Raw genomic sequence first — 6,000 nt, 5'->3', positions numbered from 1 at the left:
ATCCCTGGGTTCTATTTATTTCTCAGTTTTCTAGTTCTGTAGCTTGCAGTGGATTACAGAATGTTTCTATTAAACAAAAGTGAGTATTAAGCAGTTATGGAATGGTTTTGATTGTATTAAAGGATCAGTTTTCCACAGAACCTGGCTTTTAACAAGTCCTTACTGTTCATTCAGGTAAACGCATGCATATAGGTATCATCACTTTTAAGGGTTTGGGAAAAAAGTATAGTATCAAGATACAAACTGAAAGTCAAGAAATTTGGGTCATGTCAGTGCAATAGGGGCAAACATTTCATCAGAAACCCCACTCTAAGAGAATTCAGAGATTCTTCTGTGGCACTCATCTTGTGACTGAACAGTCTATTAGTCCTGATACCTCGTCAGTCCCAGCAGAAATAGCAATCAACCTGCTTAGGACATCATGCAGCACATTCCATCTGGCAAGTGGAGATTGTTCAGCACAAAACGTTGTTTCCACTTTGTATTAAATGGGCAACCTTATCAACTATAGTTCATGGCAAGTCTGAAATAACCACATGAAGAATGCACAGCTGATGGAACATCCTTTAGGCTGAGTAAGTACAGACTGATGAAATACAACATATACTCATCTCCCTCCAATATTCTCTCCAAATTACTAAAATAACTCCATTGTTGACAGCCGTGCCCACTTCATTTGCATCTAAGTTCTGGTACCGGAGAGTCAAGGGGTGCTAGCTATTATCAGCAATGAGTCACCCAACTTCATAGTTCTCTCATAAAAGAGGAAGATTAGAGGTGAAATCATAAATAAGGTTGTAAACAGCAAGAGAGCAAAGATCCCTCAATCCCATGCTTGAAAACAAGCTTGACACTGTGCTGCCCATAAGAAAAGGGCACTGTCACTCTGTTGTGTGTACCTACTGTCTCACCACAAGACATTACTGAGACACACGAGTCCATTAATAGATCACTGGTCAAAATTCCCCCCACAAAGTTCCACTTCAGAAAACCTGTTGCTTCTAAAGGAACCAAAGGCTCAGATACAAATCAAATCACCTTACTCATGAAATGAGATAAAATTTTCACATTGAGGGTTAGACAGGTGTACAATCAGCCACAGGCAGCAAGGACTTTGCAAAATGCCTGCTATTAATTATCTCATATCGTGAATCACCAATTTACTGACTGGAGGCCTGCAGAGTTTCTATTCCCTGATGTAGCAGAGTGGACTACAGTCTAGAATGTGCTGTAATGGAATAACTCAAGAAAATGGTTCTTAGACACTAACTACAAAATGATGCTGAAAAATATACCAAAAGCAGAGCCACATCTCCTAGTCCTGCTGATACCACTTACTTGTGCTTCAGTCAAACATATTTTTCTGCCTTAAGTAAATAAAAGTACAAGTAAAAAACATAGCTAAGAGAAGTTAGTCCTTCCCCCCCACTGTGGGATCAGTATATGCAATAAACAGATGACTTCATGGCCAAATATCTCCTGGTCTGAAGGGGCCATTTGACTTTTAAGAGCATACAAGTACCATCACCAGCCCAATGCTGATCACTTATCAATTATGCTTGCTGCCTAAAGTTTTAACTGCAACATTAATAACTGGAAAAAGAATGAAAACAAGAAGTATCTCAGTTTATAAGAGAATGCAGAAGGTATCATCTGAAATCCACATGCAAAGCTTTGGATCAGACTGATCAGTAATGCCCAACCTGATGAGCATGAGATGCCCAGAATGGCTCTGGCAAGACAATGAACATTGGCATGAAGTGAGTTCTTTGGGGTAAGGCTGCGTGCAACTGGCCAACCCTGTCCTACTGGCCCTGCCTGCTACTCCTAATGGATACCAGATGAAGAAAATCACAGAGAACAGGCTAGCTGTTAATATGAGATGCAAAAGGCCTGGGAGACCAGGAACCACGTACCAGAGGAGCTGATGCAGGAGACAGTCTTGTGAAATATAATTTTGACATTTAGCTGTGTTTGCAGCCCAAATATCATTTGGTTTTACTCCATTTTTAAAGCATCTATATTGTAACTGAAACCACTGATTTTTTACAGGTATTTAGAGTGTCTACATTTTGTGGACAAAAAAATGAAGGCGGAAATCAACAGTGTATATGTATCAGAAATTATATATTTCAATGAAAAAAAATAAAGCAAAGGACTGTTTATGATTTCTTACCACAACGGAAAGAAGGCTTGGGCTTATCAGACAGCTCTAATAATGAACAAGTTCAGATTTCAGTCACGCAGTTCTTTAAAGGAGCTGCTGTTAAATACCAGCTATTTCTGCTCACCTGTGAAGAACACACTACCAGGAGTAAAGCTGGACAGGAAAAAAAATGCTTATTCTTCTGTGCTTCCCAATTCCACCACAAAAACAGTTTGAGAGTGAAGCAAAAACTCTCTCGAGTACTTCTAGGGACAGCTGTGAAACAGAAAACCTTCTCAAATTGCTGTCAAGGTACAGTAACCCCTCTGCATTTAGCACAACGCTGTGGACACAATAACATCTTTAGCAGCTGGGGCTTGCACACGATTTCTTTTATGCATAGGACCATAGGGCCAAGAACTCTGTTGCGGATGCACAAGGTCTGATATACCCTGTTAGCATCAGCTTGACTGACATTTAACAAGGCATTGCTCTTACCCTCAGGGTCTTCAGTGAAATGAAGGCCTTCCCACTGCCTTCAGCTTCCCCTAATTATTCACAAACTGTTTGTGTCTTACAACTACCTAGAAAATAGTTGTCTGTGAAATAGTGTCTGTAGTTCCCTTCCCTCCCAGCTCCCCCACCACATCATCTCCCCTTAGAATTTGAGCCTGATAGCCATTTCTCAGGACTAAGCATTTATTACGGTAGCCAGCCAGTAGTTAATTTTTTACACATTAATGATGATGTGAAGAAAGCTGCATAGGTAAAATGTAAGATAAATGGTAAAATAGGCTCTGACTCCCTGGGCAAGTGGCAAATCAGGCCGTTATGACCTCTTGTGTTGGCAGACAGATGTTGGAGAAGCAGCTAACTAACAGGATGGCAAAATGTTCTTCTGAAAGCAGAACTATAAAGATCCTCTTTGTATGTTAAATCACAGACCAAAAAAAAAAAACTAGGATCTTCTTAAAAGGAATAGGCTGACGATCAGTACTCAGATATTTCAAGGAAAGTTTCCACTATTCATAGAGCCATTTGAATTGGAGGAGATCCTTAAAGGCCATCTACTCCAACTCCCCAGCAGTGAACAGGGGCATCTAAGCTAGATCAGGTTCTCAGAGCCCCATCCAGCCTGAACTTGAATGCCTCTCCAGGGATGGGGCATCCTGTGCCAATGTCTCACTATAAAAAGAAATCATTTTCCTTATATCCATACTCAAATTGTTTTACTCTTTTAGCTTGAAACCATTTCCCCTTGTCCTATCACAACAGACCCTGCTGAAGAGCCCGTCTGTCTCTTTCTTACAGCCTTCCCTTAAGACACTGAAAGGCCACTATCAGGTCTCCTTTGGAGCCTTCTCTTCTCGAGGCTAAACAGCCTCAGCTCTCAGTTTGTCACTGCAAGGGAGATGTTCCATCCCTCTGTGACCCTCCTCTGGTCACACTCCAACACATTCACATCCCTCCTGTACTGAGTACTCCTTATCTGGACACAGCGCTTCCTCCCAAGGAAGTTTACCTGTTTTACTCTATCTCACTTCAGAGGCAACTTGGAGTTTTTATAATTTAAGTGGCAGGATTTCAGCGACAGACTCAGACACCTGAACCAGACAAGCCAGATCCACACTCAGTCACTGTGCATAATATTTCTTCATCAACACTTTGTTAGAGCAGCACCTGTACACTGGGGCAAATTTAATGTGATAGATACTGTATGGTGACAAATAAGAAAAGACTGTAATTGTAAATACCCAAAAAGTTACTTACAAGGAAAACTCACCCATATGGAAGCCTTCTGTCTGCTGAGAACCACTGAGGCAGTCTCCGCCAAGGAGCAATCTCTGAAAGATGCTGCCTTAGTGGTGGTCAGCCCTTAAATGGGGTCTAGAGGAGATGGAGTCAAGCTCCACCCCTTCTGGGAGCACAGCTAAATTACTCTCACCTGTGCTCCCACAGCTGACCCAACACTTGCCTCAGCTGATTAATCAGAGGTTCAGACTGTGATTACCGATTTCCCATACAGACACCATCAACTCATGGATAGGTGATTAACTCAGAGAGCAAGCAGGAAGACAGAATCCATTTCAGTGTGTTACAAGGAAACAGGTCAATTATGGCAATTCCTTAAGTAGTAATAACTGAGGCAAATTTAAAGCATTGCTCTTTGGAGTCCAGTGAGACTTTCTAACGTATTTAAGGACAGAACACTATCAAAGCTGTAATTCCATTCCACTGAGATAGATTTTTTTATCACAGGCACATGAAGTAATTGTAAAACTGAAAACTATATATGAGTAAATGATCTGGTGGCAGATGTAGTGAACGTCTTTTACCCAGACATGCTCAGATTCAGGCAGGATGGGGCACTGAGCACCTGATGTAGCTGTAGGTATCTCTGTTCATTACAGGGGAATTGGACCAGATGGCCTTTAATGGTCCCTCCCAACTCAAATGATTCTATCAGTCTATGTTTCTGGGATCTACTTTTCTATCAAGTAAGCAAAGCCTGAGTTACCTATTCCAGAGACTCTACCAGACATTAGACAAACAGAATGGCCAATTGGACATAAAGATCAAAATTTTCCAAAGAATCTAGAGCAGCTACTGCCTACTTTGTAATAATTTACAATGATCTATATTTGCAGAAAGAACAGATCAACAACCTATCTCAGTCAGCCTAAGCTTGGCATCGGTAATCAGGAAAATAAATGGGACAGTTACAGAAAATTCCATCTCTACAGACTGAGTTTGCCTTGGACCTTCCAGAACCTTTCCTGAAGCTTAGAAAGTTCTCTAAAACATTGATCCTTTTCCTGCACAATAGTGTGACATTCTGATCTGCAGACCTGTAGGGGTGATACAGCAAAGAACCCGGAGAAGTGCCTCAGCAGAGAAGCACCACAATTTGTGTGTATCTTACAGGAATAAAAAAAGCAAAGTGATTTTGACTACATAACTGATAAGCTGGTACTGTATCCAAACACCCAACAAAAACTACCTGGCTTTTAAAGGACATTTTGTCTTCCTTCCAATCAGCTCCCAAAGCTACCTCAGAAAGGCACAAGCTTCCATCTTAATGTAGATGTGGGGGGAAAAAGAGTTTCCTTAGCTGTGCATATTCAATTCAAGCAGTTTTCCTCTGTTGTACTTGTTGATTTATCTTGTCCAAACTTGCTTTAGCTCATACTTTTTATTCTTCCCAATAACAAATGGGTGAAGCAGCCAAGGACAGAATTTAACTCCTCATCCTTCCCCTACCTTCAAATTAGCCTCTTGCACATGCCTGAAATGTGTGATCTTGTACAGGAAAATAGCCTTCTTTCTTTCTGAGCAAGTCATGAATGCAAAATATTTTGTTTTATAGGAATGCTGCAGTGATGCACACAATGTATTTTTTTTTTTGTCTCTTAACAGAAATGTTCTGTTTTTTCTAATTTTTAATCTTTATACAGGGAGAGGAAAAATTCTAATGCTCCCCCTGTGAGTGAAGTTAAAATCACATACCCGCAATTTTTTCTCTTCTCTGCACCATTCCTGGGTAAAGCAGCCTCTCTGGAAACAATAGCTTGAGCTTTAGGTATCCACTGGGAAAACAGCTTCATGCTTGATTGAACACCCTTCTCTTGGGATTCATTCTTGCTAAAGTGCCTGTGTGGTTTATGCCAGAAGGGATACACAATTCACACGTGGATCCAACACTCACTGAGAAGTAAGTACTTAGTACTAATAGAGCCTAACAGGAGTGAGCATCCCATGGATTACAAGTGCACCTGAGAACTATCCCCCATTCGGAGAAAACCGAAGGCTTACCTGACTGGTTTGAGAAGGAGAAAGCTGAATATCAGCATCTT

Source organism: Coturnix japonica, chromosome 5 (genome assembly GCF_054131305.1).
Source record: "Coturnix japonica strain WE chromosome 5, WE-NBRP24, whole genome shotgun sequence".
Classification (NCBI taxonomy): Eukaryota; Metazoa; Chordata; class Aves; order Galliformes; family Phasianidae; genus Coturnix; species Coturnix japonica.
This window is presented reverse-complemented; position numbering follows the sequence as displayed.